General features: G+C 57.5%; 34 non-coding genes across 34 annotated transcripts; all 34 read left to right on the forward strand.

Moving 5' to 3' along the window:
* The first annotated feature begins 178 nt into the window (after window positions 1–178).
* LOC144540845 (5S ribosomal RNA) lies at window positions 179–297 on the forward strand. The gene has a single exon (XR_013506063.1). It is a non-coding gene; the product is annotated as a 5S ribosomal RNA (ribosomal RNA).
* Window positions 298–689: 392 nt separating this feature from the next.
* On the forward strand, window positions 690–808 carry LOC144541024 (5S ribosomal RNA). The gene has a single exon (XR_013506239.1). It is a non-coding gene; the product is annotated as a 5S ribosomal RNA (ribosomal RNA).
* A 392-nt stretch (window positions 809–1200) lies between these two features.
* Window positions 1201–1319, forward strand: LOC144541035 (5S ribosomal RNA). The gene has a single exon (XR_013506250.1). It is a non-coding gene; the product is annotated as a 5S ribosomal RNA (ribosomal RNA).
* Window positions 1320–1711: 392 nt separating this feature from the next.
* Window positions 1712–1830, forward strand: LOC144541046 (5S ribosomal RNA). Its single transcript, XR_013506261.1, has one exon. It is a non-coding gene; the product is annotated as a 5S ribosomal RNA (ribosomal RNA).
* Window positions 1831–2222: 392 nt separating this feature from the next.
* Window positions 2223–2341, forward strand: LOC144541057 (5S ribosomal RNA). The gene has a single exon (XR_013506272.1). It is a non-coding gene; the product is annotated as a 5S ribosomal RNA (ribosomal RNA).
* Window positions 2342–2733: 392 nt separating this feature from the next.
* Window positions 2734–2852, forward strand: LOC144541069 (5S ribosomal RNA). Its single transcript, XR_013506284.1, has one exon. It is a non-coding gene; the product is annotated as a 5S ribosomal RNA (ribosomal RNA).
* A 392-nt stretch (window positions 2853–3244) lies between these two features.
* LOC144541136 (5S ribosomal RNA) lies at window positions 3245–3363 on the forward strand. Its single transcript, XR_013506351.1, has one exon. It is a non-coding gene; the product is annotated as a 5S ribosomal RNA (ribosomal RNA).
* A 392-nt stretch (window positions 3364–3755) lies between these two features.
* On the forward strand, window positions 3756–3874 carry LOC144541080 (5S ribosomal RNA). Its single transcript, XR_013506295.1, has one exon. It is a non-coding gene; the product is annotated as a 5S ribosomal RNA (ribosomal RNA).
* A 392-nt stretch (window positions 3875–4266) lies between these two features.
* Window positions 4267–4385, forward strand: LOC144541091 (5S ribosomal RNA). Its single transcript, XR_013506306.1, has one exon. It is a non-coding gene; the product is annotated as a 5S ribosomal RNA (ribosomal RNA).
* Window positions 4386–4777: 392 nt separating this feature from the next.
* On the forward strand, window positions 4778–4896 carry LOC144541102 (5S ribosomal RNA). The gene has a single exon (XR_013506317.1). It is a non-coding gene; the product is annotated as a 5S ribosomal RNA (ribosomal RNA).
* A 392-nt stretch (window positions 4897–5288) lies between these two features.
* Window positions 5289–5407, forward strand: LOC144541113 (5S ribosomal RNA). Its single transcript, XR_013506328.1, has one exon. It is a non-coding gene; the product is annotated as a 5S ribosomal RNA (ribosomal RNA).
* A 392-nt stretch (window positions 5408–5799) lies between these two features.
* Window positions 5800–5918, forward strand: LOC144541124 (5S ribosomal RNA). The gene has a single exon (XR_013506339.1). It is a non-coding gene; the product is annotated as a 5S ribosomal RNA (ribosomal RNA).
* A 392-nt stretch (window positions 5919–6310) lies between these two features.
* LOC144541135 (5S ribosomal RNA) lies at window positions 6311–6429 on the forward strand. Its single transcript, XR_013506350.1, has one exon. It is a non-coding gene; the product is annotated as a 5S ribosomal RNA (ribosomal RNA).
* A 392-nt stretch (window positions 6430–6821) lies between these two features.
* Window positions 6822–6940, forward strand: LOC144541146 (5S ribosomal RNA). Its single transcript, XR_013506361.1, has one exon. It is a non-coding gene; the product is annotated as a 5S ribosomal RNA (ribosomal RNA).
* A 392-nt stretch (window positions 6941–7332) lies between these two features.
* On the forward strand, window positions 7333–7451 carry LOC144541157 (5S ribosomal RNA). Its single transcript, XR_013506372.1, has one exon. It is a non-coding gene; the product is annotated as a 5S ribosomal RNA (ribosomal RNA).
* A 392-nt stretch (window positions 7452–7843) lies between these two features.
* Window positions 7844–7962, forward strand: LOC144541168 (5S ribosomal RNA). The gene has a single exon (XR_013506383.1). It is a non-coding gene; the product is annotated as a 5S ribosomal RNA (ribosomal RNA).
* A 392-nt stretch (window positions 7963–8354) lies between these two features.
* LOC144541117 (5S ribosomal RNA) lies at window positions 8355–8473 on the forward strand. The gene has a single exon (XR_013506332.1). It is a non-coding gene; the product is annotated as a 5S ribosomal RNA (ribosomal RNA).
* Window positions 8474–8865: 392 nt separating this feature from the next.
* On the forward strand, window positions 8866–8984 carry LOC144541179 (5S ribosomal RNA). Its single transcript, XR_013506394.1, has one exon. It is a non-coding gene; the product is annotated as a 5S ribosomal RNA (ribosomal RNA).
* Window positions 8985–9376: 392 nt separating this feature from the next.
* On the forward strand, window positions 9377–9495 carry LOC144541190 (5S ribosomal RNA). Its single transcript, XR_013506404.1, has one exon. It is a non-coding gene; the product is annotated as a 5S ribosomal RNA (ribosomal RNA).
* Window positions 9496–9887: 392 nt separating this feature from the next.
* LOC144541201 (5S ribosomal RNA) lies at window positions 9888–10006 on the forward strand. Its single transcript, XR_013506415.1, has one exon. It is a non-coding gene; the product is annotated as a 5S ribosomal RNA (ribosomal RNA).
* A 392-nt stretch (window positions 10007–10398) lies between these two features.
* On the forward strand, window positions 10399–10517 carry LOC144541212 (5S ribosomal RNA). The gene has a single exon (XR_013506426.1). It is a non-coding gene; the product is annotated as a 5S ribosomal RNA (ribosomal RNA).
* A 392-nt stretch (window positions 10518–10909) lies between these two features.
* LOC144541223 (5S ribosomal RNA) lies at window positions 10910–11028 on the forward strand. The gene has a single exon (XR_013506437.1). It is a non-coding gene; the product is annotated as a 5S ribosomal RNA (ribosomal RNA).
* A 392-nt stretch (window positions 11029–11420) lies between these two features.
* Window positions 11421–11539, forward strand: LOC144541235 (5S ribosomal RNA). The gene has a single exon (XR_013506449.1). It is a non-coding gene; the product is annotated as a 5S ribosomal RNA (ribosomal RNA).
* Window positions 11540–11931: 392 nt separating this feature from the next.
* LOC144541246 (5S ribosomal RNA) lies at window positions 11932–12050 on the forward strand. Its single transcript, XR_013506461.1, has one exon. It is a non-coding gene; the product is annotated as a 5S ribosomal RNA (ribosomal RNA).
* Window positions 12051–12442: 392 nt separating this feature from the next.
* Window positions 12443–12561, forward strand: LOC144541257 (5S ribosomal RNA). Its single transcript, XR_013506463.1, has one exon. It is a non-coding gene; the product is annotated as a 5S ribosomal RNA (ribosomal RNA).
* A 392-nt stretch (window positions 12562–12953) lies between these two features.
* Window positions 12954–13072, forward strand: LOC144541268 (5S ribosomal RNA). Its single transcript, XR_013506464.1, has one exon. It is a non-coding gene; the product is annotated as a 5S ribosomal RNA (ribosomal RNA).
* A 392-nt stretch (window positions 13073–13464) lies between these two features.
* LOC144541279 (5S ribosomal RNA) lies at window positions 13465–13583 on the forward strand. Its single transcript, XR_013506473.1, has one exon. It is a non-coding gene; the product is annotated as a 5S ribosomal RNA (ribosomal RNA).
* A 392-nt stretch (window positions 13584–13975) lies between these two features.
* Window positions 13976–14094, forward strand: LOC144541290 (5S ribosomal RNA). Its single transcript, XR_013506476.1, has one exon. It is a non-coding gene; the product is annotated as a 5S ribosomal RNA (ribosomal RNA).
* A 392-nt stretch (window positions 14095–14486) lies between these two features.
* On the forward strand, window positions 14487–14605 carry LOC144541301 (5S ribosomal RNA). The gene has a single exon (XR_013506477.1). It is a non-coding gene; the product is annotated as a 5S ribosomal RNA (ribosomal RNA).
* A 392-nt stretch (window positions 14606–14997) lies between these two features.
* On the forward strand, window positions 14998–15116 carry LOC144541312 (5S ribosomal RNA). Its single transcript, XR_013506478.1, has one exon. It is a non-coding gene; the product is annotated as a 5S ribosomal RNA (ribosomal RNA).
* Window positions 15117–15508: 392 nt separating this feature from the next.
* On the forward strand, window positions 15509–15627 carry LOC144541324 (5S ribosomal RNA). The gene has a single exon (XR_013506479.1). It is a non-coding gene; the product is annotated as a 5S ribosomal RNA (ribosomal RNA).
* Window positions 15628–16019: 392 nt separating this feature from the next.
* On the forward strand, window positions 16020–16138 carry LOC144541335 (5S ribosomal RNA). The gene has a single exon (XR_013506480.1). It is a non-coding gene; the product is annotated as a 5S ribosomal RNA (ribosomal RNA).
* A 392-nt stretch (window positions 16139–16530) lies between these two features.
* Window positions 16531–16649, forward strand: LOC144541347 (5S ribosomal RNA). Its single transcript, XR_013506482.1, has one exon. It is a non-coding gene; the product is annotated as a 5S ribosomal RNA (ribosomal RNA).
* A 392-nt stretch (window positions 16650–17041) lies between these two features.
* LOC144541358 (5S ribosomal RNA) lies at window positions 17042–17160 on the forward strand. Its single transcript, XR_013506483.1, has one exon. It is a non-coding gene; the product is annotated as a 5S ribosomal RNA (ribosomal RNA).
* Window positions 17161–17500: the final 340 nt, after the last annotated feature.

Raw genomic sequence — 17500 nt, forward strand, 5'->3', positions numbered from 1 at the left:
CGCAAATGTAGGGGAGAGAAAAGACTGCGGCCTTGCTCCCGGTGAGCACAACGGCTGAGGGCGTCAATGATAATAGAGGGCAGAGAAATAGGCCCATTTGGTGGCCGGTTTTCAAAGGGCCCTGCAGTAGGCACAGGCTAAGCCGTGTATAAAAGGCCTCCCTGCCGCCGCCTCAATTGCTTACGGCCATACCACTCTGAACACGCCCGATCTCGTCTGATCTCGGAAGCTAAGCAGGGTCGGGCCTGGTTAGTACTTGGATGGGAGACCGCCTGGGAATACCAGGTGCTGTAAGCTTTTTCATCTTTCTAGGCAGCAGAGGGCGCTGCTCCCTCTCCGGGGGAGACAGGGGGCCTCCAACAACAGTGCTGGCCAGCGGCAGTGCAGTCACTTTTGCAGAGGAAGTACAAGGACGACATCACGTCCCGTGTGCCAGCAACAGCTGGCTTTCCCTCGGGGAGGCTGCAAACTTATCACAGCATGCATTTGTGTCCCTGCCGTCGCTGAACAGCGCAAATGTAGGGGAGAGAAAAGACTGCGGCCTTGCTCCCGGTGAGCACAACGGCTGAGGGCGTCAATGATAATAGAGGGCAGAGAAATAGGCCCATTTGGTGGCCGGTTTTCAAAGGGCCCTGCAGTAGGCACAGGCTAAGCCGTGTATAAAAGGCCTCCCTGCCGCCGCCTCAATTGCTTACGGCCATACCACTCTGAACACGCCCGATCTCGTCCGATCTCGGAAGCTAAGCAGGGTCGGGCCTGGTTAGTACTTGGATGGGAGACCGCCTGGGAATACCAGGTGCTGTAAGCTTTTTCATCTTTCTAGGCAGCAGAGGGCGCTGCTCCCTCTCCGGGGGAGACAGGGGGCCTCCAACAACAGTGCTGGCCAGCGGCAGTGCAGTCACTTTTGCAGAGGAAGTACAAGGACGACATCACGTCCCGTGTGCCAGCAACAGCTGGCTTTCCCTCGGGGAGGCTGCAAACTTATCACAGCATGCATTTGTGTCCCTGCCGTCGCTGAACAGCGCAAATGTAGGGGAGAGAAAAGACTGCGGCCTTGCTCCCGGTGAGCACAACGGCTGAGGGCGTCAATGATAATAGAGGGCAGAGAAATAGGCCCATTTGGTGGCCGGTTTTCAAAGGGCCCTGCAGTAGGCACAGGCTAAGCCGTGTATAAAAGGCCTCCCTGCCGCCGCCTCAATTGCTTACGGCCATACCACTCTGAACACGCCCGATCTCGTCCGATCTCGGAAGCTAAGCAGGGTCGGGCCTGGTTAGTACTTGGATGGGAGACCGCCTGGGAATACCAGGTGCTGTAAGCTTTTTCATCTTTCTAGGCAGCAGAGGGCGCTGCTCCCTCTCCGGGGGAGACAGGGGGCCTCCAACAACAGTGCTGGCCAGCGGCAGTGCAGTCACTTTTGCAGAGGAAGTACAAGGACGACATCACGTCCCGTGTGCCAGCAACAGCTGGCTTTCCCTCGGGGAGGCTGCAAACTTATCACAGCATGCATTTGTGTCCCTGCCGTCGCTGAACAGCGCAAATGTAGGGGAGAGAAAAGACTGCGGCCTTGCTCCCGGTGAGCACAACGGCTGAGGGCGTCAATGATAATAGAGGGCAGAGAAATAGGCCCATTTGGTGGCCGGTTTTCAAAGGGCCCTGCAGTAGGCACAGGCTAAGCCGTGTATAAAAGGCCTCCCTGCCGCCGCCTCAATTGCTTACGGCCATACCACTCTGAACACGCCCGATCTCGTCCGATCTCGGAAGCTAAGCAGGGTCGGGCCTGGTTAGTACTTGGATGGGAGACCGCCTGGGAATACCAGGTGCTGTAAGCTTTTTCATCTTTCTAGGCAGCAGAGGGCGCTGCTCCCTCTCCGGGGGAGACAGGGGGCCTCCAACAACAGTGCTGGCCAGCGGCAGTGCAGTCACTTTTGCAGAGGAAGTACAAGGACGACATCACGTCCCGTGTGCCAGCAACAGCTGGCTTTCCCTCGGGGAGGCTGCAAACTTATCACAGCATGCATTTGTGTCCCTGCCGTCGCTGAACAGCGCAAATGTAGGGGAGAGAAAAGACTGCGGCCTTGCTCCCGGTGAGCACAACGGCTGAGGGCGTCAATGATAATAGAGGGCAGAGAAATAGGCCCATTTGGTGGCCGGTTTTCAAAGGGCCCTGCAGTAGGCACAGGCTAAGCCGTGTATAAAAGGCCTCCCTGCCGCCGCCTCAATTGCTTACGGCCATACCACTCTGAACACGCCCGATCTCGTCCGATCTCGGAAGCTAAGCAGGGTCGGGCCTGGTTAGTACTTGGATGGGAGACCGCCTGGGAATACCAGGTGCTGTAAGCTTTTTCATCTTTCTAGGCAGCAGAGGGCGCTGCTCCCTCTCCGGGGGAGACAGGGGGCCTCCAACAACAGTGCTGGCCAGCGGCAGTGCAGTCACTTTTGCAGAGGAAGTACAAGGACGACATCACGTCCCGTGTGCCAGCAACAGCTGGCTTTCCCTCGGGGAGGCTGCAAACTTATCACAGCATGCATTTGTGTCCCTGCCGTCGCTGAACAGCGCAAATGTAGGGGAGAGAAAAGACTGCGGCCTTGCTCCCGGTGAGCACAACGGCTGAGGGCGTCAATGATAATAGAGGGCAGAGAAATAGGCCCATTTGGTGGCCGGTTTTCAAAGGGCCCTGCAGTAGGCACAGGCTAAGCCGTGTATAAAAGGCCTCCCTGCCGCCGCCTCAATTGCTTACGGCCATACCACTCTGAACACGCCCGATCTCGTCCGATCTCGGAAGCTAAGCAGGGTCGGGCCTGGTTAGTACTTGGATGGGAGACCGCCTGGGAATACCAGGTGCTGTAAGCTTTTTCATCTTTCTAGGCAGCAGAGGGCGCTGCTCCCTCTCCGGGGGAGACAGGGGGCCTCCAACAACAGTGCTGGCCAGCGGCAGTGCAGTCACTTTTGCAGAGGAAGTACAAGGACGACATCACGTCCCGTGTGCCAGCAACAGCTGGCTTTCCCTCGGGGAGGCTGCAAACTTATCACAGCATGCATTTGTGTCCCTGCCGTCGCTGAACAGCGCAAATGTAGGGGAGAGAAAAGACTGCGGCCTTGCTCCCGGTGAGCACAACGGCTGAGGGCGTCAATGATAATAGAGGGCAGAGAAATAGGCCCATTTGGTGGCCGGTTTTCAAAGGGCCCTGCAGTAGGCACAGGCTAAGCCGTGTATAAAAGGCCTCCCTGCCGCCGCCTCAATTGCTTACGGCCATACCACTCTGAACACGCCCGATCTCGTCCGATCTCGGAAGCTAAGCAGGGTCGGGCCTGGTTAGTACTTGGATGGGAGACCGCCTGGGAATACCATGTGCTGTAAGCTTTTTCATCTTTCTAGGCAGCAGAGGGCGCTGCTCCCTCTCCGGGGGAGACAGGGGGCCTCCAACAACAGTGCTGGCCAGCGGCAGTGCAGTCACTTTTGCAGAGGAAGTACAAGGACGACATCACGTCCCGTGTGCCAGCAACAGCTGGCTTTCCCTCGGGGAGGCTGCAAACTTATCACAGCATGCATTTGTGTCCCTGCCGTCGCTGAACAGCGCAAATGTAGGGGAGAGAAAAGACTGCGGCCTTGCTCCCGGTGAGCACAACGGCTGAGGGCGTCAATGATAATAGAGGGCAGAGAAATAGGCCCATTTGGTGGCCGGTTTTCAAAGGGCCCTGCAGTAGGCACAGGCTAAGCCGTGTATAAAAGGCCTCCCTGCCGCCGCCTCAATTGCTTACGGCCATACCACTCTGAACACGCCCGATCTCGTCCGATCTCGGAAGCTAAGCAGGGTCGGGCCTGGTTAGTACTTGGATGGGAGACCGCCTGGGAATACCAGGTGCTGTAAGCTTTTTCATCTTTCTAGGCAGCAGAGGGCGCTGCTCCCTCTCCGGGGGAGACAGGGGGCCTCCAACAACAGTGCTGGCCAGCGGCAGTGCAGTCACTTTTGCAGAGGAAGTACAAGGACGACATCACGTCCCGTGTGCCAGCAACAGCTGGCTTTCCCTCGGGGAGGCTGCAAACTTATCACAGCATGCATTTGTGTCCCTGCCGTCGCTGAACAGCGCAAATGTAGGGGAGAGAAAAGACTGCGGCCTTGCTCCCGGTGAGCACAACGGCTGAGGGCGTCAATGATAATAGAGGGCAGAGAAATAGGCCCATTTGGTGGCCGGTTTTCAAAGGGCCCTGCAGTAGGCACAGGCTAAGCCGTGTATAAAAGGCCTCCCTGCCGCCGCCTCAATTGCTTACGGCCATACCACTCTGAACACGCCCGATCTCGTCCGATCTCGGAAGCTAAGCAGGGTCGGGCCTGGTTAGTACTTGGATGGGAGACCGCCTGGGAATACCAGGTGCTGTAAGCTTTTTCATCTTTCTAGGCAGCAGAGGGCGCTGCTCCCTCTCCGGGGGAGACAGGGGGCCTCCAACAACAGTGCTGGCCAGCGGCAGTGCAGTCACTTTTGCAGAGGAAGTACAAGGACGACATCACGTCCCGTGTGCCAGCAACAGCTGGCTTTCCCTCGGGGAGGCTGCAAACTTATCACAGCATGCATTTGTGTCCCTGCCGTCGCTGAACAGCGCAAATGTAGGGGAGAGAAAAGACTGCGGCCTTGCTCCCGGTGAGCACAACGGCTGAGGGCGTCAATGATAATAGAGGGCAGAGAAATAGGCCCATTTGGTGGCCGGTTTTCAAAGGGCCCTGCAGTAGGCACAGGCTAAGCCGTGTATAAAAGGCCTCCCTGCCGCCGCCTCAATTGCTTACGGCCATACCACTCTGAACACGCCCGATCTCGTCCGATCTCGGAAGCTAAGCAGGGTCGGGCCTGGTTAGTACTTGGATGGGAGACCGCCTGGGAATACCAGGTGCTGTAAGCTTTTTCATCTTTCTAGGCAGCAGAGGGCGCTGCTCCCTCTCCGGGGGAGACAGGGGGCCTCCAACAACAGTGCTGGCCAGCGGCAGTGCAGTCACTTTTGCAGAGGAAGTACAAGGACGACATCACGTCCCGTGTGCCAGCAACAGCTGGCTTTCCCTCGGGGAGGCTGCAAACTTATCACAGCATGCATTTGTGTCCCTGCCGTCGCTGAACAGCGCAAATGTAGGGGAGAGAAAAGACTGCGGCCTTGCTCCCGGTGAGCACAACGGCTGAGGGCGTCAATGATAATAGAGGGCAGAGAAATAGGCCCATTTGGTGGCCGGTTTTCAAAGGGCCCTGCAGTAGGCACAGGCTAAGCCGTGTATAAAAGGCCTCCCTGCCGCCGCCTCAATTGCTTACGGCCATACCACTCTGAACACGCCCGATCTCGTCCGATCTCGGAAGCTAAGCAGGGTCGGGCCTGGTTAGTACTTGGATGGGAGACCGCCTGGGAATACCAGGTGCTGTAAGCTTTTTCATCTTTCTAGGCAGCAGAGGGCGCTGCTCCCTCTCCGGGGGAGACAGGGGGCCTCCAACAACAGTGCTGGCCAGCGGCAGTGCAGTCACTTTTGCAGAGGAAGTACAAGGACGACATCACGTCCCGTGTGCCAGCAACAGCTGGCTTTCCCTCGGGGAGGCTGCAAACTTATCACAGCATGCATTTGTGTCCCTGCCGTCGCTGAACAGCGCAAATGTAGGGGAGAGAAAAGACTGCGGCCTTGCTCCCGGTGAGCACAACGGCTGAGGGCGTCAATGATAATAGAGGGCAGAGAAATAGGCCCATTTGGTGGCCGGTTTTCAAAGGGCCCTGCAGTAGGCACAGGCTAAGCCGTGTATAAAAGGCCTCCCTGCCGCCGCCTCAATTGCTTACGGCCATACCACTCTGAACACGCCCGATCTCGTCCGATCTCGGAAGCTAAGCAGGGTCGGGCCTGGTTAGTACTTGGATGGGAGACCGCCTGGGAATACCAGGTGCTGTAAGCTTTTTCATCTTTCTAGGCAGCAGAGGGCGCTGCTCCCTCTCCGGGGGAGACAGGGGGCCTCCAACAACAGTGCTGGCCAGCGGCAGTGCAGTCACTTTTGCAGAGGAAGTACAAGGACGACATCACGTCCCGTGTGCCAGCAACAGCTGGCTTTCCCTCGGGGAGGCTGCAAACTTATCACAGCATGCATTTGTGTCCCTGCCGTCGCTGAACAGCGCAAATGTAGGGGAGAGAAAAGACTGCGGCCTTGCTCCCGGTGAGCACAACGGCTGAGGGCGTCAATGATAATAGAGGGCAGAGAAATAGGCCCATTTGGTGGCCGGTTTTCAAAGGGCCCTGCAGTAGGCACAGGCTAAGCCGTGTATAAAAGGCCTCCCTGCCGCCGCCTCAATTGCTTACGGCCATACCACTCTGAACACGCCCGATCTCGTCCGATCTCGGAAGCTAAGCAGGGTCGGGCCTGGTTAGTACTTGGATGGGAGACCGCCTGGGAATACCAGGTGCTGTAAGCTTTTTCATCTTTCTAGGCAGCAGAGGGCGCTGCTCCCTCTCCGGGGGAGACAGGGGGCCTCCAACAACAGTGCTGGCCAGCGGCAGTGCAGTCACTTTTGCAGAGGAAGTACAAGGACGACATCACGTCCCGTGTGCCAGCAACAGCTGGCTTTCCCTCGGGGAGGCTGCAAACTTATCACAGCATGCATTTGTGTCCCTGCCGTCGCTGAACAGCGCAAATGTAGGGGAGAGAAAAGACTGCGGCCTTGCTCCCGGTGAGCACAACGGCTGAGGGCGTCAATGATAATAGAGGGCAGAGAAATAGGCCCATTTGGTGGCCGGTTTTCAAAGGGCCCTGCAGTAGGCACAGGCTAAGCCGTGTATAAAAGGCCTCCCTGCCGCCGCCTCAATTGCTTACGGCCATACCACTCTGAACACGCCCGATCTCGTCCGATCTCGGAAGCTAAGCAGGGTCGGGCCTGGTTAGTACTTGGATGGGAGACCGCCTGGGAATACCAGGTGCTGTAAGCTTTTTCATCTTTCTAGGCAGCAGAGGGCGCTGCTCCCTCTCCGGGGGAGACAGGGGGCCTCCAACAACAGTGCTGGCCAGCGGCAGTGCAGTCACTTTTGCAGAGGAAGTACAAGGACGACATCACGTCCCGTGTGCCAGCAACAGCTGGCTTTCCCTCGGGGAGGCTGCAAACTTATCACAGCATGCATTTGTGTCCCTGCCGTCGCTGAACAGCGCAAATGTAGGGGAGAGAAAAGACTGCGGCCTTGCTCCCGGTGAGCACAACGGCTGAGGGCGTCAATGATAATAGAGGGCAGAGAAATAGGCCCATTTGGTGGCCGGTTTTCAAAGGGCCCTGCAGTAGGCACAGGCTAAGCCGTGTATAAAAGGCCTCCCTGCCGCCGCCTCAATTGCTTACGGCCATACCACTCTGAACACGCCCGATCTCGTCCGATCTCGGAAGCTAAGCAGGGTCGGGCCTGGTTAGTACTTGGATGGGAGACCGCCTGGGAATACCAGGTGCTGTAAGCTTTTTCATCTTTCTAGGCAGCAGAGGGCGCTGCTCCCTCTCCGGGGGAGACAGGGGGCCTCCAACAACAGTGCTGGCCAGCGGCAGTGCAGTCACTTTTGCAGAGGAAGTACAAGGACGACATCACGTCCCGTGTGCCAGCAACAGCTGGCTTTCCCTCGGGGAGGCTGCAAACTTATCACAGCATGCATTTGTGTCCCTGCCGTCGCTGAACAGCGCAAATGTAGGGGAGAGAAAAGACTGCGGCCTTGCTCCCGGTGAGCACAACGGCTGAGGGCGTCAATGATAATAGAGGGCAGAGAAATAGGCCCATTTGGTGGCCGGTTTTCAAAGGGCCCTGCAGTAGGCACAGGCTAAGCCGTGTATAAAAGGCCTCCCTGCCGCCGCCTCAATTGCTTACGGCCATACCACTCTGAACACGCCCGATCTCGTCCGATCTCGGAAGCTAAGCAGGGTCGGGCCTGGTTAGTACTTGGATGGGAGACCGCCTGGGAATACCAGGTGCTGTAAGCTTTTTCATCTTTCTAGGCAGCAGAGGGCGCTGCTCCCTCTCCGGGGGAGACAGGGGGCCTCCAACAACAGTGCTGGCCAGCGGCAGTGCAGTCACTTTTGCAGAGGAAGTACAAGGACGACATCACGTCCCGTGTGCCAGCAACAGCTGGCTTTCCCTCGGGGAGGCTGCAAACTTATCACAGCATGCATTTGTGTCCCTGCCGTCGCTGAACAGCGCAAATGTAGGGGAGAGAAAAGACTGCGGCCTTGCTCCCGGTGAGCACAACGGCTGAGGGCGTCAATGATAATAGAGGGCAGAGAAATAGGCCCATTTGGTGGCCGGTTTTCAAAGGGCCCTGCAGTAGGCACAGGCTAAGCCGTGTATAAAAGGCCTCCCTGCCGCCGCCTCAATTGCTTACGGCCATACCACTCTGAACACGCCCGATCTCGTCCGATCTCGGAAGCTAAGCAGGGTCGGGCCTGGTTATTACTTGGATGGGAGACCGCCTGGGAATACCAGGTGCTGTAAGCTTTTTCATCTTTCTAGGCAGCAGAGGGCGCTGCTCCCTCTCCGGGGGAGACAGGGGGCCTCCAACAACAGTGCTGGCCAGCGGCAGTGCAGTCACTTTTGCAGAGGAAGTACAAGGACGACATCACGTCCCGTGTGCCAGCAACAGCTGGCTTTCCCTCGGGGAGGCTGCAAACTTATCACAGCATGCATTTGTGTCCCTGCCGTCGCTGAACAGCGCAAATGTAGGGGAGAGAAAAGACTGCGGCCTTGCTCCCGGTGAGCACAACGGCTGAGGGCGTCAATGATAATAGAGGGCAGAGAAATAGGCCCATTTGGTGGCCGGTTTTCAAAGGGCCCTGCAGTAGGCACAGGCTAAGCCGTGTATAAAAGGCCTCCCTGCCGCCGCCTCAATTGCTTACGGCCATACCACTCTGAACACGCCCGATCTCGTCCGATCTCGGAAGCTAAGCAGGGTCGGGCCTGGTTAGTACTTGGATGGGAGACCGCCTGGGAATACCAGGTGCTGTAAGCTTTTTCATCTTTCTAGGCAGCAGAGGGCGCTGCTCCCTCTCCGGGGGAGACAGGGGGCCTCCAACAACAGTGCTGGCCAGCGGCAGTGCAGTCACTTTTGCAGAGGAAGTACAAGGACGACATCACGTCCCGTGTGCCAGCAACAGCTGGCTTTCCCTCGGGGAGGCTGCAAACTTATCACAGCATGCATTTGTGTCCCTGCCGTCGCTGAACAGCGCAAATGTAGGGGAGAGAAAAGACTGCGGCCTTGCTCCCGGTGAGCACAACGGCTGAGGGCGTCAATGATAATAGAGGGCAGAGAAATAGGCCCATTTGGTGGCCGGTTTTCAAAGGGCCCTGCAGTAGGCACAGGCTAAGCCGTGTATAAAAGGCCTCCCTGCCGCCGCCTCAATTGCTTACGGCCATACCACTCTGAACACGCCCGATCTCGTCCGATCTCGGAAGCTAAGCAGGGTCGGGCCTGGTTAGTACTTGGATGGGAGACCGCCTGGGAATACCAGGTGCTGTAAGCTTTTTCATCTTTCTAGGCAGCAGAGGGCGCTGCTCCCTCTCCGGGGGAGACAGGGGGCCTCCAACAACAGTGCTGGCCAGCGGCAGTGCAGTCACTTTTGCAGAGGAAGTACAAGGACGACATCACGTCCCGTGTGCCAGCAACAGCTGGCTTTCCCTCGGGGAGGCTGCAAACTTATCACAGCATGCATTTGTGTCCCTGCCGTCGCTGAACAGCGCAAATGTAGGGGAGAGAAAAGACTGCGGCCTTGCTCCCGGTGAGCACAACGGCTGAGGGCGTCAATGATAATAGAGGGCAGAGAAATAGGCCCATTTGGTGGCCGGTTTTCAAAGGGCCCTGCAGTAGGCACAGGCTAAGCCGTGTATAAAAGGCCTCCCTGCCGCCGCCTCAATTGCTTACGGCCATACCACTCTGAACACGCCCGATCTCGTCCGATCTCGGAAGCTAAGCAGGGTCGGGCCTGGTTAGTACTTGGATGGGAGACCGCCTGGGAATACCAGGTGCTGTAAGCTTTTTCATCTTTCTAGGCAGCAGAGGGCGCTGCTCCCTCTCCGGGGGAGACAGGGGGCCTCCAACAACAGTGCTGGCCAGCGGCAGTGCAGTCACTTTTGCAGAGGAAGTACAAGGACGACATCACGTCCCGTGTGCCAGCAACAGCTGGCTTTCCCTCGGGGAGGCTGCAAACTTATCACAGCATGCATTTGTGTCCCTGCCGTCGCTGAACAGCGCAAATGTAGGGGAGAGAAAAGACTGCGGCCTTGCTCCCGGTGAGCACAACGGCTGAGGGCGTCAATGATAATAGAGGGCAGAGAAATAGGCCCATTTGGTGGCCGGTTTTCAAAGGGCCCTGCAGTAGGCACAGGCTAAGCCGTGTATAAAAGGCCTCCCTGCCGCCGCCTCAATTGCTTACGGCCATACCACTCTGAACACGCCCGATCTCGTCCGATCTCGGAAGCTAAGCAGGGTCGGGCCTGGTTAGTACTTGGATGGGAGACCGCCTGGGAATACCAGGTGCTGTAAGCTTTTTCATCTTTCTAGGCAGCAGAGGGCGCTGCTCCCTCTCCGGGGGAGACAGGGGGCCTCCAACAACAGTGCTGGCCAGCGGCAGTGCAGTCACTTTTGCAGAGGAAGTACAAGGACGACATCACGTCCCGTGTGCCAGCAACAGCTGGCTTTCCCTCGGGGAGGCTGCAAACTTATCACAGCATGCATTTGTGTCCCTGCCGTCGCTGAACAGCGCAAATGTAGGGGAGAGAAAAGACTGCGGCCTTGCTCCCGGTGAGCACAACGGCTGAGGGCGTCAATGATAATAGAGGGCAGAGAAATAGGCCCATTTGGTGGCCGGTTTTCAAAGGGCCCTGCAGTAGGCACAGGCTAAGCCGTGTATAAAAGGCCTCCCTGCCGCCGCCTCAATTGCTTACGGCCATACCACTCTGAACACGCCCGATCTCGTCCGATCTCGGAAGCTAAGCAGGGTCGGGCCTGGTTAGTACTTGGATGGGAGACCGCCTGGGAATACCAGGTGCTGTAAGCTTTTTCATCTTTCTAGGCAGCAGAGGGCGCTGCTCCCTCTCCGGGGGAGACAGGGGGCCTCCAACAACAGTGCTGGCCAGCGGCAGTGCAGTCACTTTTGCAGAGGAAGTACAAGGACGACATCACGTCCCGTGTGCCAGCAACAGCTGGCTTTCCCTCGGGGAGGCTGCAAACTTATCACAGCATGCATTTGTGTCCCTGCCGTCGCTGAACAGCGCAAATGTAGGGGAGAGAAAAGACTGCGGCCTTGCTCCCGGTGAGCACAACGGCTGAGGGCGTCAATGATAATAGAGGGCAGAGAAATAGGCCCATTTGGTGGCCGGTTTTCAAAGGGCCCTGCAGTAGGCACAGGCTAAGCCGTGTATAAAAGGCCTCCCTGCCGCCGCCTCAATTGCTTACGGCCATACCACTCTGAACACGCCCGATCTCGTCCGATCTCGGAAGCTAAGCAGGGTCGGGCCTGGTTAGTACTTGGATGGGAGACCGCCTGGGAATACCAGGTGCTGTAAGCTTTTTCATCTTTCTAGGCAGCAGAGGGCGCTGCTCCCTCTCCGGGGGAGACAGGGGGCCTCCAACAACAGTGCTGGCCAGCGGCAGTGCAGTCACTTTTGCAGAGGAAGTACAAGGACGACATCACGTCCCGTGTGCCAGCAACAGCTGGCTTTCCCTCGGGGAGGCTGCAAACTTATCACAGCATGCATTTGTGTCCCTGCCGTCGCTGAACAGCGCAAATGTAGGGGAGAGAAAAGACTGCGGCCTTGCTCCCGGTGAGCACAACGGCTGAGGGCGTCAATGATAATAGAGGGCAGAGAAATAGGCCCATTTGGTGGCCGGTTTTCAAAGGGCCCTGCAGTAGGCACAGGCTAAGCCGTGTATAAAAGGCCTCCCTGCCGCCGCTTCAATTGCTTACGGCCATACCACTCTGAACACGCCCGATCTCGTCCGATCTCGGAAGCTAAGCAGGGTCGGGCCTGGTTAGTACTTGGATGGGAGACCGCCTGGGAATACCAGGTGCTGTAAGCTTTTTCATCTTTCTAGGCAGCAGAGGGCGCTGCTCCCTCTCCGGGGGAGACAGGGGGCCTCCAACAACAGTGCTGGCCAGCGGCAGTGCAGTCACTTTTGCAGAGGAAGTACAAGGACGACATCACGTCCCGTGTGCCAGCAACAGCTGGCTTTCCCTCGGGGAGGCTGCAAACTTATCACAGCATGCATTTGTGTCCCTGCCGTCGCTGAACAGCGCAAATGTAGGGGAGAGAAAAGACTGCGGCCTTGCTCCCGGTGAGCACAACGGCTGAGGGCGTCAATGATAATAGAGGGCAGAGAAATAGGCCCATTTGGTGGCCGGTTTTCAAAGGGCCCTGCAGTAGGCACAGGCTAAGCCGTGTATAAAAGGCCTCCCTGCCGCCGCCTCAATTGCTTACGGCCATACCACTCTGAACACGCCCGATCTCGTCCGATCTCGGAAGCTAAGCAGGGTCGGGCCTGGTTAGTACTTGGATGGGAGACCGCCTGGGAATACCAGGTGCTGTAAGCTTTTTCATCTTTCTAGGCAGCAGAGGGCGCTGCTCCCTCTCCGGGGGAGACAGGGGGCCTCCAACAACAGTGCTGGCCAGCGGCAGTGCAGTCACTTTTGCAGAGGAAGTACAAGGACGACATCACGTCCCGTGTGCCAGCAACAGCTGGCTTTCCCTCGGGGAGGCTGCAAACTTATCACAGCATGCATTTGTGTCCCTGCCGTCGCTGAACAGCGCAAATGTAGGGGAGAGAAAAGACTGCGGCCTTGCTCCCGGTGAGCACAACGGCTGAGGGCGTCAATGATAATAGAGGGCAGAGAAATAGGCCCATTTGGTGGCCGGTTTTCAAAGGGCCCTGCAGTAGGCACAGGCTAAGCCGTGTATAAAAGGCCTCCCTGCCGCAGCCTCATTTGCTTACGGCCATACCACTCTGAACACGCCCGATCTCGTCCGATCTCGGAAGCTAAGCAGGGTCGGGCCTGGTTAGTACTTGGATGGGAGACCGCCTGGGAATACCAGGTGCTGTAAGCTTTTTCATCTTTCTAGGCAGCAGAGGGCGCTGCTCCCTCTCCGGGGGAGACAGGGGGCCTCCAACAACAGTGCTGGCCAGCGGCAGTGCAGTCACTTTTGCAGAGGAAGTACAAGGACGACATCACGTCCCGTGTGCCAGCAACAGCTGGCTTTCCCTCGGGGAGGCTGCAAACTTATCACAGCATGCATTTGTGTCCCTGCCGTCGCTGAACAGCGCAAATGTAGGGGAGAGAAAAGACTGCGGCCTTGCTCCCGGTGAGCACAACGGCTGAGGGCGTCAATGGTAATAGAGGGCAGAGAAATAGGCCCATTTGGTGGCCGGTTTTCAAAGGGCCCTGCAGTAGGCACAGGCTAAGCCGTGTATAAAAGGCCTCCCTGCCGCCGCCTCAATTGCTTACGGCCATACCACTCTGAACACGCCCGATCTCGTCCGATCTCGGAAGCTAAGCAGGGTCGGGCCTGGTTAGTACTTGGATGGGAGACCGCCTGGGAATACCAGGTGCTGTAAGCTTTTTCATCTTTCTAGGCAGCAGAGGGCGCTGCTCCCTCTCCGGGGGAGACAGGGGGCCTCCAACAACAGTGCTGGCCAGCGGCAGTGCAGTCACTTTTGCAGAGGAAGTACAAGGACGACATCACGTCCCGTGTGCCAGCAACAGCTGGCTTTCCCTCGGGGAGGCTGCAAACTTATCACAGCATGCATTTGTGTCCCTGCCGTCGCTGAACAGCGCAAATGTAGGGGAGAGAAAAGACTGCGGCCTTGCTCCCGGTGAGCACAACGGCTGAGGGCGTCAATGATAATAGAGGGCAGAGAAATAGGCCCATTTGGTGGCCGGTTTTCAAAGGGCCCTGCAGTAGGCACAGGCTAAGCCGTGTATAAAAGGCCTCCCTGCCGCCGCCTCAATTGCTTACGGCCATACCACTCTGAACACGCCCGATCTCGTCCGATCTCGGAAGCTAAGCAGGGTCGGGCCTGGTTAGTACTTGGATGGGAGACCGCCTGGGAATACCAGGTGCTGTAAGCTTTTTCATCTTTCTAGGCAGCAGAGGGCGCTGCTCCCTCTCCGGGGGAGACAGGGGGCCTCCAACAACAGTGCTGGCCAGCGGCAGTGCAGTCACTTTTGCAGAGGAAGTACAAGGACGACATCACGTCCCGTGTGCCAGCAACAGCTGGCTTTCCCTCGGGGAGGCTGCAAACTTATCACAGCATGCATTTGTGTCCCTGCCGTCGCTGAACAGCGCAAATGTAGGGGAGAGAAAAGACTGCGGCCTTGCTCCCGGTGAGCACAACGGCTGAGGGCGTCAATGATAATAGAGGGCAGAGAAATAGGCCCATTTGGTGGCCGGTTTTCAAAGGGCCCTGCAGTAGGCACAGGCTAAGCCGTGTATAAAAGGCCTCCCTGCCGCCGCCTCAATTGCTTACGGCCATACCACTCTGAACACGCCCGATCTCGTCCGATCTCGGAAGCTAAGCAGGGTCGGGCCTGGTTAGTACTTGGATGGGAGACCGCCTGGGAATACCAGGTGCTGTAAGCTTTTTCATCTTTCTAGGCAGCAGAGGGCGCTGCTCCCTCTCCGGGGGAGACAGGGGGCCTCCAACAACAGTGCTGGCCAGCGGCAGTGCAGTCACTTTTGCAGAGGAAGTACAAGGACGACATCACGTCCCGTGTGCCAGCAACAGCTGGCTTTCCCTCGGGGAGGCTGCAAACTTATCACAGCATGCATTTGTGTCCCTGCCGTCGCTGAACAGCGCAAATGTAGGGGAGAGAAAAGACTGCGGCCTTGCTCCCGGTGAGCACAACGGCTGAGGGCGTCAATGATAATAGAGGGCAGAGAAATAGGCCCATTTGGTGGCCGGTTTTCAAAGGGCCCTGCAGTAGGCACAGGCTAAGCCGTGTATAAAAGGCCTCCCTGCCGCCGCCTCAATTGCTTACGGCCATACCACTCTGAACACGCCCGATCTCGTCCGATCTCGGAAGCTAAGCAGGGTCGGGCCTGGTTAGTACTTGGATGGGAGACCGCCTGGGAATACCAGGTGCTGTAAGCTTTTTCATCTTTCTAGGCAGCAGAGGGCGCTGCTCCCTCTCCGGGGGAGACAGGGGGCCTCCAACAACAGTGCTGGCCAGCGGCAGTGCAGTCACTTTTGCAGAGGAAGTACAAGGACGACATCACGTCCCGTGTGCCAGCAACAGCTGGCTTTCCCTCGGGGAGGCTGCAAACTTATCACAGCATGCATTTGTGTCCCTGCCGTCGCTGAACAGCGCAAATGTAGGGGAGAGAAAAGACTGCGGCCTTGCTCCCGGTGAGCACAACGGCTGAGGGCGTCAATGGTAATAGAGGGCAGAGAAATAGGCCCATTTGGTGGCCGGTTTTCAAAGGGCCCTGCAGTAGGCACAGGCTAAGCCGTGTATAAAAGGCCTCCCTGCCGCCGCCTCAATTGCTTACGGCCATACCACTCTGAACACGCCCGATCTCGTCCGATCTCGGAAGCTAAGCAGGGTCGGGCCTGGTTAGTACTTGGATGGGAGACCGCCTGGGAATACCAGGTGCTGTAAGCTTTTTCATCTTTCTAGGCAGCAGAGGGCGCTGCTCCCTCTCCGGGGGAGACAGGGGGCCTCGAACAACAGTGCTGGCCAGCGGCAGTGCAGTCACTTTTGCAGAGGAAGTACAAGGACGACATCACGTCCCGTGTGCCAGCAACAGCTGGCTTTCCCTCGGGGAGGCTGCAAACTTATCACAGCATGCATTTGTGTCCCTGCCGTCGCTGAACAGCGCAAATGTAGGGGAGAGAAAAGACTGCGGCCTTGCTCCCGGTGAGCACAACGGCTGAGGGCGTCAATGATAATAGAGGGCAGAGAAATAGGCCCATTTGGTGGCCGGTTTTCAAAGGGCCCTGCAGTAGGCACAGGCTAAGCCGTGTATAAAAGGCCTCCCTGCCGCCGCCTCAATTGCTTACGGCCATACCACTCTGAACACGCCCGATCTCGTCCGATCTCGGAAGCTAAGCAGGGTCGGGCCTGGTTAGTACTTGGATGGGAGACCGCCTGGGAATACCAGGTGCTGTAAGCTTTTTCATCTTTCTAGGCAGCAGAGGGCGCTGCTCCCTCTCCGGGGGAGACAGGGGGCCTCCAACAACAGTGCTGGCCAGCGGCAGTGCAGTCACTTTTGCAGAGAAAGTACAAGGACGACATCACGTCCCGTGTGCCAGCAACAGCTGGCTTTCCCTCGGGGAGGCTGCAAACTTATCACAGCATGCATTTGTGTCCCTGCCGTCGCTGAACAGCGCAAATGTAGGGGAGAGAAAAGACTGCGGCCTTGCTCCCGGTGAGCACAACGGCTGAGGGCGTCAATGATAATAGAGGGCAGAGAAATAGGCCCATTTGGTGGCCGGTTTTCAAAGGGCCCTGCAGTAGGCACAGGCTAAGCCGTGTATAAAAGGCCTCCCTGCCGCCGCCTCATTTGCTTACGGCCATACCACTCTGAACACGCCCGATCTCGTCCGATCTCGGAAGCTAAGCAGGGTCGGGCCTGGTTAGTACTTGGATGGGAGACCGCCTGGGAATACCAGGTGCTGTAAGCTTTTTCATCTTTCTAGGCAGCAGAGGGCGCTGCTCCCTCTCCGGGGGAGACAGGGGGCCTCCAACAACAGTGCTGGCCAGCGGCAGTGCAGTCACTTTTGCAGAGGAAGTACAAGGACGACATCACGTCCTGTGTGCCAGCAACAGCTGGCTTTCCCTCGGGGAGGCTGCAAACTTATCACAGCATGCATTTGTGTCCCTGCCGTCGCTGAACAGCGCAAATGTAGGGGAGAGAAAAGACTGCGGCCTTGCTCCCGGTGAGCACAACGGCTGAGGGCGTCAATGATAATAGAGGGCAGAGAAATAGGCCCATTTGGTGGCCGGTTTTCAAAGGGCCCTGCAGTAGGCACAGGCTAAGCCGTGTATAAAAGGCCTCCCTGCCGCCGCCTCAATTGCTTACGGCCATACCACTCTGAACACGCCCGATCTCGTCCGATCTCGGAAGCTAAGCAGGGTCGGGCCTGGTTAGTACTTGGATGGGAGACCGCCTGGGAATACCAGGTGCTGTAAGCTTTTTCATCTTTCTAGGCAGCAGAGGGCGCTGCTCCCTCTCCGGGGGAGACAGGGGGCCTCCAACAACAGTGCTGGCCAGCGGCAGTGCAGTCACTTTTGCAGAGGAAGTACAAGGACGACATCACGTCCCGTGTGCCAGCAACAGCTGGCTTTCCCTCGGGGAGGCTGCAAACTTATCACAGCATGCATTTGTGTCCCTGCCGTCGCTGAACAGCGCAAATGTAGGGGAGAGAAAAGACTGCGGCCTTGCTCCCGGTGAGCACAACGGCTGAGGGCGTCAATGGTAATAGAGGGCAGAGAAATAGGCCCATTTGGTGGCCGGTTTTCAAAGGGCCCTGCA

This window comes from Centroberyx gerrardi, chromosome 10, assembly GCF_048128805.1.
Source record: "Centroberyx gerrardi isolate f3 chromosome 10, fCenGer3.hap1.cur.20231027, whole genome shotgun sequence".
NCBI lineage: Eukaryota > Metazoa > Chordata > Actinopteri > Beryciformes > Berycidae > Centroberyx > Centroberyx gerrardi.